The following is a 13,274-nucleotide window of genomic DNA, read 5'->3' as shown; positions in this document are numbered from 1 at the left end:
CTCCAGTGATTGTCATCATTTATCCTCCAAACTATCTTTGCACTCGGAGGCCTCAGATGAGAGCAGCTCCCACTGTACACCACACTAAAATCCTCATGCTGGGACTTAGTCCCTACACTGATTGGCATAAAGTAAAAATGAAGGATGAAACGCATGAGCGAGTTAGGAAGTGATTTGGCAAAGTTCACGCATCCAGCGTGCAGCAGAGCCAGGACCCAAACCCAGCTCTCCAGAGCTCCAGTCCCAGCTTCTAACCACTTCCTCATTTAAGCCATCCATTTTGGAATGACCTCTCCACATTTTTTCCACCTCCCAGTTTAAATTTCAAATCCTTTGCTGCATTTCATTTGAAATAATCCAGCTCCGTTATCATTTCCAAGCTGTCCTTGAACACGTATGCAATTAGCAGCTCTTTTATCTCACTGTGATAGCAAAAGCTGCATTTTAAATACAAAGACAGACCTATGAAAAATGAAAACATATAGAAAGAGAGGCAGTTTTGCTTCTCCTCGCTTGAGACACAGTAGTTCCTGTGCACAGTAAGTAATAAAGACAGCTGTTTCCTGACATTGTGCCATTTATGTCATAGGGACACACAAAATAGCACTAAAAATCGTGGGTACATACAGGCATAACTGAGAGAAAACCGTATGTGACAGTTGAGCGGGGTCATATAATGCGGTGGTGGTTTTTTTTCCTATCTCCATACTGCCCTTTTCCCTATCACTTCTATTCCTTTCGTATCCTGTCTGTAAGTAGCACTCTGATAAAGTTAGTGGTTCAACTTCCATTGACTTACCATGCCAGAAGCCAAATTCCTGAAATACTGTAAGAAAAGCTTGTCTTACAGCATATCTTCCTTGACCAGAGAAATACTAACAAGCTATGAAATTTGTTCTAGTGGGAACCTAATGCAAAATTTCTCCTTGTCTCCCTGATTTTCATACGCTTACAGCTTCATTCTCACAGAGTCATCCTTCAAAACAAAGCAGAGTCCTCTGTTTCCATAGTGTTTTCTCACCATCGTCAAAACCAATGAAATTCTTTAGACCGATGGACTAATATCAGAAGAAGAGTGATTTGATTACATTTAAAATTTGGCATTTGGCTATTTGGCAATATTTTTAGCACCAAGGTAAAGTTTTCTCATAAATTAATATGATAGCTTAAAAAAAAAAAACATAACTGAATTTCTTTCCTTTACACTGCAAAAGGGTTGTTTTCTGTTAGCAAGCCAGTGTGAAATGCAAGAGACTAATCCAAGATGATGGCACCATCTGAAGAAACACGGCAAAGGTCATTTTTCTTTAAGTGGAAATCATTCTCCATTTACCAGACGATCTACTTGAGACACCCACTATCATTTTCCTTCCCCCTGGGGCACAGGATATAGAAAAAGCATGGCAGCACGATGCTACACCACAAACCAAGAGGAAGAAAACTGGATTCTATAGCTTCACCCTGTTGTTTTTCTATGGCATTTTCAATCCAAGGTTCTCAGGCTATTCCAATTATTAAGTATACTCAACTTCCAGTTAGTTATAAATGTACCGCTTCTACTGTTTGTACCCCATTTTCCCAAAAAAGACAAATGACTTTCCAAAGCACACATAATAACAAGGGACCGGTGGCATCCAGCAATACATAGGGCTGGCACTCCCCACTACTTTCTCTCATACTAGATACAATTCTCTCTACACAGAAACAGAATACAATATATCATCTGTAAAAGAGGTATAGTCACACTGGAATATGTCATTATAATCAGTTAGATTACTACTTGCTAACAACTGCAAAGCGTTGACAAATGTAACTTGCTTACAAGGATCATAAGGAACTATTTGATTAGAATCTAATTCACATAATTACAATCAAGGTGATATCTATTGCATAACTATGGAACACTCTGTATTTTTCAAAATACTGAATTTAGGTCTACTATTTGGGATTTTCTGTAATTTCAACTAGAAGATCCCACTTTTCCAGGATCTAGAAATCCAGCTTTGTTTGACCTGAAGTTTCACATAATGCACATTGTGTGTTTGCTTTTGGTTTGCTTTGTCACATGCCGTGCGCAGTGCCCTGCAGAACTTTGGAGCTGACCCTGCAAAGCAGCACCTGGATTTAAGACCCTCTTTTTTTTTAAAAAAACAAGCAAACAAACAAAAAAAACCAATCATGACTCCATCACCAAAGAGACTGGCAGAATCACTTGGCTCTCGCACAGGCCAGCTATCAGCAGGGGAAAGTCTGACGCTCTCCTTTTCCTCATCACCCCATCACTACACTAAGTTTTGCAGGAAGGCTGAACATCTCCTACCAGCTTAGGGACAAGCAGGTGCTTCTTTTCTGGTCACTACTGCTTTTTTGACCAAAACAAAACATGAGAACTGGGTGTTCTCATGTACCTATGGTGCCCAAACAGGTGTCTATGGCTCTTTTGTAGGACAACTATAGAGAACAAGTCTAGAAAAAGGACAGAAGGGCAGCCTTGCTCATCCTCTGTCCCATTCCAGTAGCAATAGTACCCGTTAATTTTTTCTCAGAAATTTGTTTACCCTGCTCTTAAAAATCTATATGTCGGTAGTTTACACATCCCTGCTGTTAAAAAGCCTTTCCCTCTATCTAATACAGATTTCCTCCAGTGGGGTTGATGCCTACCACTTCTTGTACTATCTGTACCACAGACGGAGCATACCTCCTTCTTTGAGGTAGTCATTTTATTTTGTGAATTTTCACCACACTGCAGTTACCTTGTCTCTAGATTAAATAAATTAATTCTTCCAACTTTTCCTCACTGCCTGTGTTCTCCAGATCTCTTGATCTCCATTCAGTCCAAGTCTCTGTGTGGGGCCCGGAACAAGACAAAATGCTCCAGCTGTGGCTGTACCAGTGCCAAACACAGCACAAAGGCCGTTTCCTGTGTTCTGCATGGTATGGTCTTGTTTATGCTTCCTTACACCACTACGATAGCCTCAACTAGTGTTTGTTTGTTACCCACTATAACCCCACATCCTTTCCTGAGAGACTGCCAGCTAGCCGTTCATTCCTCATCTTTTAATCTCGCAAATAATTTATACCTCATCGTAGGACTCTGTACCTGTCCTTGAACTGAATCCCACTTAATTCAAATGAGTTCTTCTAATTGTCAAGATTCTTTTGAATGTTAATTCTTTCATCCAAATGCTTGCAGCCTTTCCAGGTGAGCATGGCCTAGAAACGCAATAGGCATATTTTCTAGTTCCTCGCACAAATTGCTGCTCTAAGTAATGCACTAGAGCCACTACACGCCCCCAAGGAATCCCACACATTGCATCCTCCCCATTTGACAGAAACTCACAAATGGCTACTCTTCAAGACTCTCCCCCTTACACTACTATTCTCATTTCACGTCACTCTGTGTGTCTTTATCTTGTTCAGTGGAACGTCATTCAAAATAGCATCAAGAAGCTCTCCTGCAGTGAAGACAGAAGTTGTCTTCCTTATTGACACAGTCTGCTACCTCAATGTGGAAGGAAATTAAGGTTGTTGTCATGATTTAATGCCGTTGGCTGCTTATTAACACCTCATTATATTCAAGATGGTTTGTTCTAAACTTTTTGTCCCACTCCTGAAAACTGAAGATCTCTGCTTCCCTCCCTACCTCACTACCTCCATTTTCAAAGCTGTTTGAAACGTTGGCTTCATCCATCGTTTACCAGCTTACAGAAGCAATTCCTGCCAGCTCCTTACTGAGTCAGGCTCTTAACCCTTTCAACTCCCCTCCAATTTGCTATTTCCCTATATTAATCTAAGCTGTTACCCATTTTCACCGAGGGTAGCTGCAGCACCTACCTGATGATTGTTAATATTTTTATTTTTTTCTAAATGAAGCCTAGGGAGAAAAAAAAACCAAACAAAAACATTAAACACTTTTCCCTGATATCAGTCTGTTGTTCAGATAGAAGCTTTATTCTGGTTTGCCATCCATCTCTAGACAATATAACATCGCCTTTATTCTTCACCCTGAAACGTTCTGCTGGCCCAGCTCTCACCACACTGTAGGTCTCTGAACAACCCCATGGGTTCCCTAACTCTCTGCCACCTCCTACTCCCTCACCCCTCCACCCGCACGCTGCTTCCTTTCACAGCATCATTCAGCCACGTGATTTATCCCACTCAATCTCTGTTATGCTAATTAAGCCATCTTTTTGATTGCACATAAAATGCTCGGGTCCTGCTGCTAGAGGCAATGATCTTTTTTGAGAGAAAAAAAATTGCTTCTGGAACAAAATCTCTATTCAAGCCATCTATTCTAGGAGTCCAGAGCAGGGTTTTCAGAAGCCAGAACCTAATTCACCTACTCTAATTCACCTCAAGCATAGGTGAATTATGTTCTTCTATTACTTTACTCCTGATTATACGCAATGGAAATTCCTATAAAACAGTACATAAGTTGCTTTCTTCCTTGTTATGTTCCCTTATCTGTAATGTTTAAGCCATTCGTATTATTTTCTTCACTAATGAGCACATTTGTCAAAATGACTTTGGCAAGCAATTTTAACTAGAATAACAGAATTATTTTTTTTTTTCAATTAAACCTTCCTCTCCACTCCATTTTAACCCTGACAAACGTGAGAACCAAAGGCTTTAAAAGCCTTGTTGTCCTTCCATCTGACATATCCAACAATCATGACACCACTGATTTAAAAAAAAAAAAAAAAAATCTTGAGACAAACTAGGTAAACAGCTGTGAACTCCTAAAGGGAAAAACAGCTAAAGAAGTTAAATACCTGGTGCTTGGTGTAACTACCTTTGCCCTCCTTTCCCACAATTATTTAATGTTTTTTTAAATTAACTCCTCCAAGTTGTGAACACCTTGGTGTGTTCACACCTTGGTGTCAGCCTTTAGGGACACTCACCCAGAAAAGTACACAAGGACTCCCACAGTTACAAACCCTCGGATATAAAGAATTAGCAGCAGGTTCATTTTAAAAGAAAAAGGTGGTGCTTGTCTTGGCAGGGAGTGGCCATTAACTCCCATGGTGTCTCATCAACAGGACAACCAGAAAGGTTTGCTGTCACCTCAGACACAGCACACCTCAGAGGAGACCAAGGACTCTGTAAACTACCTTTTCAAAGGTAGTTTCAAAGGTACCTTTTCAACGCCCTCCCACAACGCTTGGTGCCACCAACATCCTTGACACAGTACCTCCCCTCTGCCGTACTAAGCGGACCTCCCATACCTCTTCCCTCAGCCAATTTTACTGCTAATAACAGTGTTATCAGGAAAGAAAAAGCATAAACTGAAACGCTGATGGACTGAGGCACAGCAGGGCAAACACAGGCAGTGAACCTAGAGCCTCTGCATCCACCTCTTGGGAGAGCACAGCCCTGAGCAGGGAGCTGCAGTGGGGGTGCTGGCAATAAATCCTTGCATTAACTGGGCCAGAGGACCCTAGGTCAGGAGGTTCTGGAGCACTGACTAGCGCCCGACAAGCCTGGACAGATTTTTTTTAGCTCCATCTGGTGGGCAAACAAGCTGCTTCTGGGCCACGACCACCCACTCCCTTTTGACAACAGTTACTGCTTTTATAAGAAAAAGAGATTATTAAGTGGGGCTGTCTTCATTAACAGCAATTCTCTTGTGAAGAACTCAATTTAGAGAGTAAAATACATCACTGCTGGCTGGGATTATTTCCTGCACATCCCTTTATTTCTACATATTTCAGTTATACGGCAGTGTTTACCCTCACAGGTCCCAGACAATTGAAACGACAGTCCTAAAAAACAGCATATATTTACAATCACCACTCCTGGGACTCAGAGTACCCTGGTGATAGCAATCATCAACCAATTCACGAGCAACTCCTAGGCAGAAATAGAGCAAACACACAATTCCTGCAAGTCTGCTGTTACTACCAGTCATATCACAGAGGAGTACCTGGGCTCAGTTTCTTCAACTATTACCCAGGGTTTTGATTCCTCTTGGAAGAGTGGAAGGAGTTGTAAGTTGTACCCCTACTGCACACATTTCCTCAATAGAGGCCTCACCTAGCTCTTCTCCAGCATGATGGATGAGAAGTAAATGAACTATAACAGGAGCTCGTGACAAAGGATTCAGCAACTCCTTGAATTTGTCCTTGTACTCACACTTCAAAAAACATATAAACATTACACAGGAAAGAGATCCATGGTCCAATGAAAGGCAGGAGGTTATAATACATGGCTCCGTTTAAATTCATGATGGATTTTGTTTGTTCGTCCCACTGACAGACTTTGGAATAATTTTTCATCCTCTGTTGTCAGATTTTTATATTCAAGAAACAGCAGAGGTCTATTAATTGAACTAAGGAACAAGATAGTCCCAGTCATTTTGTCCATGCACCCCAGCTAATGACAGCAGCAAAAAGAAAACGTTTAGTTAAGTATCTTTGTCTGCAAGCTGGAAGCAAACCAAGGGCATTAATAGCTCTCTTTAAGACAGACATATGGACTAAAGCCCAAGATTATATCTCTGTAATTGTGATTACAATAGGTTTCTAGTCACTGAAATATGTGTCCCAGTTTAACAAGGTCCCTGCTGTCACTATTTTTTTGCTGAAGTTAAAGCAATAAATAGTTCTGCATTCTCAATTTCTGACTTGAAAAGAAATCATCCTAATAGCATTGCTATGTCCTTTTCAACATCAGAGTTCCCTTCTGTCTTTGCCCTTTTTATTATATTTGAGCTAATTTATTACAAGACAAAAATATTTCTCCAACTCACAACCATCCACTTGCAACGGCAATTATATTTAATTAATTCCAATATCAACTTATTTCATTTAATACTGAGTAAAAATCGTTTCCTATCAAGCAAATCTGCTCCTTCTTTGGAGCATTATCATGATGAAAATACATTTGGATTTTTTTAATTCCTGAAGATGCAGGCTTAGCTCATCTTAGACTTGTCACAGAAAAACATTTTATACAGGATGATATTATGCCTATTGATGGGGTAGTTGAGGCACTAGAAGATGAAGTATTTAACCTCTGGAGGTGAAAATACAAATCGAACGCAGCTCTGTGGACTTCTGATGCAGTACTATATATACACCCCATAACGTGATTTAGATCCTTAATGTACTATAGTGCTAAAGATGCTTGCTATACCCACGTAAAAGCTCCTGTTTGCAAAGGTTTCTACTGTAAACTCTGCAAAAAGAACAGATTCTGCTTCAATTCTGCTACAATTTCTGCTTGAGCTCACTTTGTGGACACCCTCCTGGAAAAAAGGGGCTCTGCCTCTTACTTGCTCATTAAATGACACGCAGCTGTTTGTTATCCAAGGTATCTATATTTCTCAGAGGAAACAGACTGCCTAAACATGCAGATATGTACCCATATGTGAACAGCACTGATGAGTCATGTCATAAAATTTTACTTGTCTAACCTAATTGAATCTATCCCAGACGCTAATACCGCTAAAGACAAAGAGGAATTACACAGCCTCTTTTCCCTTTCCCTTTTTCATAAAAAGCTCAGCTCTGAGTGTAATACACCAGGGCAATATTTGAATGCTACAGTGCACAGATGCAGTCACACAGAAAATTAGAACTGCTCCAAATAAAAAAAAAAAGGCAGCTATAGTACATAGCTGCATCAGTACCAGCTCAACAGTGGAAAAGTACTTCATCTGCTTAGCCCCCTTTCTTTCTACTCTGTTGGTGACGTCAGTCAAGCACTAATGAAAGCCCAATTAGCATATCACCTTGTGTGTTTGAATGTACAAGTGGAGCAGCTGATGATTCTCTTCTGAGATTTTAAATAACCACCAAAGCTGAGCCAGAGCTGCTGCTTGGTAGGAAAGATTTAGCTTCATAACATACTCAGTTCTCTATGCAACACAAACAAATAAATGTGCCAACGGAGGCAAAAGAAAAAAAAAAAAACACCCAACCCAGAACAGATGCATTTCTCTGAGGAAAGCAACACAAACCAGCTTCAATTCTGAACAGCATTCATTTGGCCATTATTGCAGAATAAAGGTTTTAATTCCTAATTGAGTTTGAAAACGACATTGATTATTTGTTTAAAAAAAAAAATCAGGGTACAGACCTTGGTTAGCTTTAAGGAAGCCAGCGACCTTGCTAATACCCTGGCAATTTTTCATATGATAGTGACTGAAAAGCAAACAGACGTGGGACAGAAAGTGCATCCTTCTGCTGTGAAAGAACACGCTGCTATCACCCAACACAGAAAAAAAAAAAAAGGGAATTTGCAGACTGTTTAACTTCAGACATTGACTCCTTTGGTGGGGACTTGATTCAGGGGTCCATGACTCCTTATCATCCCCATTTAGCCAATGGCGTCCAAGAGAGGACAGCAACGTGTGGCTCTCACCCCATCTTTCTTACCTGAACGCCTGCACCCAGCTATTTGTGCCAAAAGCACAGATATGAGTGCTGCCATCCAGGGAGCCACAAGTCATTTTCAGTACAGCAATGCACCAATAATTGGCACTAGATTTCAGTCCTGATCAAAATTAATAGTGAGGAAGGAGGTGAGATGTGAGGTCAAAGAGGCATCCACTAAGGCAATGTAATATTGACAGAAGAGAGTGACAAAATGAAAAGCTTAAGCCTGCAGCAAGGAGTTCTCTATTAAACTCCCTGTACGTGGCCTGAAACAGGACCAGAGGCTGCTGCCAGACCTTACAAAAATTCTAAAGGGCACCCCTGTTTTGCAGTATCTGGGGACTAGAAACTGGAAAAATCTTTGTCAATCCAACAGCAATGACATCATGAAGTGCTCTGAGCAAGAACCTCAACCCTGACCTAGATAAAGACTATCTAAAAGAAACAGGAATTCAAGCCCAGCTGGACTTCCTTGGAGTCTCTGTTGAAGTGACAAGCCTGTTTACAAGGTTCAACTGATTTTGTAAAGTGCTAGTGTTAATCGTTCTGCCTAAATGAACAGCCTCTATGGAAATCAAACCCTGAACACAACACCATACACCCAGAGCAACCCTTCAGTTCCCACACAACTCCAAAGAGCTTCTGCCCACTCCCTAGTCCCCTTCAGGTACCAAGTCTTCCCGTCTGACTCGGGCAGTCTTAGGACATAGAACAATCAGTAACCATCAGTGAATGCTTCACAAGCAGGCAGAACTTTAAAAAGGTTATCTTAAATGAGCTCGTGACTGATTTTCAGCCTCAATCCATGCTCTTACTCATAGTCAATCACATCAACAGGTGCCAGGTTTTGCAGATAAAAGGCAAAATGCTAACAAGTTAAACATGGCTACGGTGTGCACAGATGTAATTAAAGCCTGGGCTTTGATTTGGCAAGCAGCCTTTATAAATAGTCTGTTACCCTGTTCTTTCTCCTCCGTGCTTCATCAAAAGTAAGATATGTCCTTCAGCTCCTCCCCCACCCCTGGGATGATCAAATGCTTTAGAGCTCTGCAAACCTCACAACCGCCAAACACTACAGCAGCAGTATTTAGGTAACTCATTGTGAGAAGAAAGAATTATCTTCAAGGTGCTTTTCTCTCACCAGCATCTTTGATTTTCTTGCCTGGGGTGGGGAGACTTACCAGATAGCCAGAACAAAAGAGCAGGGCCCCATTCCAGAGTGCAGAATAAGTGCATAGACTCGATATTGTGGCTCCTTCCAAGCGGTGATCTATGGGAAAAGGAAACAATATTGAGAAACTTTTAACACTGGAGCTAGCTACTTCTTGCCAGCTGATACGTTTCATCTTGTCGTTTCTCATGAGAGATATTATTTTTGCTAATTATGTCTAAGGATTTTTTATGGTAGAAATTTTCCAAAACATTTTACATTCATTCTCACAGCGCTGAAGAGAACCTGTCATGTTGATCTAAGCTTATATTTAAGCTTTGTAGGAAACAAAAAGGGCCCAAATAGGTTTAGGAAAAAAAAAATCCGTAGATCAACAGAAATATGTTTTATTTTCAGTTCTGCAAAAAAACAAATCTTTGTTTTCTTTTGAAAACTTCCTTCCACTACACCATAAAGTAAAGCAGACCAGAAATATGAGTTGAGCTGACCCCTTTTAGCATTCAGTAAACTCAGTAAACAACAAAAATGAGGAAAAGTAATATCAGCTGCACAAACAAGAAAGAGTAAAGTTGACATCTAGTGCTATTTATTTTAATACTTGAAATAGCATCCAAGATCAGCTTTTTTAAACAATCACTCTGTAAAGTGATTGTACAGGAATGTCTCCTTATAATACTCTAACACAGGAGAAGATTAAAAAAAAAAAAACAAACCACAAATATTCTTTATGACTAGATCAGTTTGCAAATCATTTCTGGTAAAAGTGTAGTTGAATGGAGCAACAACCGCACTGGATCTGATCAGAAACCAAACAGCTTTACAGTCTCAAAATTCCCCAGGAATTACCTACACAAGAGCAAAAGCAACAGCAATAACACAACCGAGAGAAACATCAGATCTTCTCCCCGGAGTGATTTAGAGGAGACTTAGGGTAAAAGAGATTTATAAGTGCTCTTGTCCACTTCCAAGTCTTTAACACCCTCAGAGTGGGAGTGAACTGCTACCACATCCAAAGGCAACGGGTTTTATTGACTTTCCTACACATCAGTGGCTCCAACTAAGCCTCCAAAACTTCTCAAGTTTGCCTGTCCCTAATATGCCCTGCAAGAACACACAGCCAGCTATACCCTCCCTTATTCTAGGGGAAATAAAAACTGAATCCAATACAGTCAGCAGTTTCATTCAAGTAAAATGAAAGGAGAACCGAGCCTCTCCTTTCAAAACTGACAGTGTGATTTGCAAGCTGTAATGCAGAATTCCTGCTTCCCCTTCCTGGGGGCTGGATAATGCATCTGCACACAGAGTATCTGGGAATCTAGAAGGACTCACTTCTCAGAGACCACTACTTAAAATTACTAATCTGAATCAATAATAAGGACATAATTGATTCTTTGTTTGCTTCCAGTGGCTGCCCTTGTCGACTTACAGTGTAATACTTTTCTAAAAGTCATAGGGTTCTTTGTTTGCTTCCAGAGAAAATACTTATTTCAGATAGTCTTGCATCCACAGAGTTATTTTTCAATTTTCTTCAGTCACTGCAGGAATGTCTGATTATCCATAAAATGCCTTCTGACAGCTCAGATTCATTACTAAATTACCACATTTAAAATTTTTCATGTGCACAGGGCAATTACTTTTATGAATGACTGCCAGCAACATTTCACTAGATCTGAATGAATTTTTAAAGGATCCTAATTGTCACTTAGATGCCCCTATAACTCGTTTTAAAGGTTTTCGTTTCTTTTAGTCATAGAGTTACCTGTGTTCAACACAAACGTGTTCCCTCTCACACTTTATATCACTGAAAGTTATTTACATCAGAAACAAAGAAATATGAAACTGGTGGTGCTACATAAGCAGTTAGACTGCACAGTAGAAGTGATTCATAGCCAAAGTCTTGAGCATGAATAATTATCTGTAGCCCTCATTTGGAGCTTTTGCATCAAGTTACATTATTCATTTAGGTTTGGCAGGGGAAATTAATGAATACCAACTTGACAGACACCCTAAAAAAAATTCTGAATTTTTCAAGTAGTGGGGCCAAACTAAACCTTTAATATGTCCAATGAAAGAAAAAGGAGAGGTGCGCAAGGAATGTTTTGTTACCACTGGAATTAAAAGACCACAGATAAAATAAGCATTCAGAGAAGACAGGTGAGCTTTTAATTACACCGCTAAGATGGGCTGGAGTTCTGACTTATCTCCCAGTGGAGTGTCACCAGGGAAGTTCATTAACACAGTCTTTTTTTATGTCAAGGTTGTTAATGACAGTGATAAACAAGATCAAAAGTAAACTAATCATTGATGAACTCCCCCAATAAACTCCAGCTAGACTGATGTTTACCTTTGAAGTGCTACATTTTGTGTCATGTTCGTCATCCAAGTGCTTGTCCACTTCAGAGATTTTTTTTACTTCTCTTTCCATTGTCCCTGTTCCCTACCAGTTTGTAGAGACACATCAAATCAGTTGTTCCCTTGAAAACTGGCTGGATGAATCCTCCTGTGTTTCTTTTGCCTAGGAAGTCAAGGATCAGGCTAACAGAAAAGAAACATAAACCTACATCTACAGCATCCTCTGAAAACTGTCATGAGTTTGGTCTTGAAAGCAAAGCCACGTGCTGCATGAATAGCAAATGCGAATGCAGAGCTCCAAGCAAAGCCAGTTAGAGCTGGCAGGTTAGGACACCACTGAGAATTCTCGTTCAGATCATCTACACTGCATATGGCACCAATCTGGGCAGAAAACGGAGGGCATCCCCGGCAAGTCACAGGCGATGGAGGTACCTGTATCAGTGACAGAATTAACAGCACTGAGATTCAAGCACAGGCATAACTGAGCCAGTTGCAGACCCTAAAGAGACTCAGAGACAAGCAGTAATTAAAAAAAGACAAGAAGTCTAAGAGAGATGTCTGAAGAAGGTCCCATCAAAAAGGGAGATGTTTAAAAATAACCTATAAGAAGGGCTTCAGTTTCTTAAATGACACGTGAAGCAAATGATCTGCCACAATCCAAGACTCTTGGACTGCCTTGCTGGTTTTGCCCCAGGTGACTGCAGAAATGTGGGCAATCCAGTGAATTCCTCCATCTCTCCACTTCCAATTTTCACGGGGAGGGAATGGGGGAAAAACATGTGGCATATCCACTTCTGTAAAGATTTTGAAATCTGCAGATGAATGTGCTGCAAGTCATTTTTAAGCAATATTAATCTTCTGCAACAGCAATCTATTTCACTGCGACCTTCAACAAAGGCGAAAACCATCTGAGGGATGGTTGCCAGCAGTAAGTTACACTTCAGCATTCAACCTTGCAGAAGATCCGAGAGGGGTTTCCATCTGCATCTAAACTCTAATTAGCAGCTCTCATAAAGCTGCATTTGATAACTTTATTCCACAGATATGTCTGAAGAATTGCTTGAAAAATGTGATTCCAGTGAAACAACAACAGGTCAAACCTGGCTGAGGCCAAGCCAAGGAAGCAGAAAGCTGCCAACGCTACTCCCTGCTTCCCAGTGGTCCCACTGATCCTGGTCTTCTGCTCAGTTCCAGTACAGCTCAGCTGGGCTCTGGCTTCAGCCTTACTGGCATGCTTAGATGCAGATAAACGGTATGTAAGTGTATTTCCACTCAGCAGGCAGCGGGTTATGTTTTGCACTTGTTATGGATTGATTTAAAAGAATTCCAGGTCGCTGTGAAACCTGCATATATACAGGAAGAGTTGGGCTCTT

General features: G+C 40.6%; 1 long non-coding RNA gene across 1 annotated transcript in view; it reads right to left on the bottom strand.

The window, feature by feature from the left end:
* LOC141740022 (uncharacterized) overlaps window positions 1–13,274 on the bottom strand; it is a 65,248-nt gene that overhangs the window by 11,186 nt on the left and 40,788 nt on the right. Inside the window, exon 2 of the long non-coding RNA XR_012585858.1 lies at window positions 9,560–9,648. This is a non-coding gene — a long non-coding RNA (uncharacterized LOC141740022). The remainder of the gene's footprint in view (window positions 1–9,559; window positions 9,649–13,274) is intronic.

Source organism: Larus michahellis, chromosome 3 (assembly GCF_964199755.1).
Source record: "Larus michahellis chromosome 3, bLarMic1.1, whole genome shotgun sequence".
NCBI lineage: Eukaryota > Metazoa > Chordata > Aves > Charadriiformes > Laridae > Larus > Larus michahellis.
Note: the sequence above shows the minus strand (reverse complement) of the source record. Positions and strands in the feature narration are given on the sequence as shown.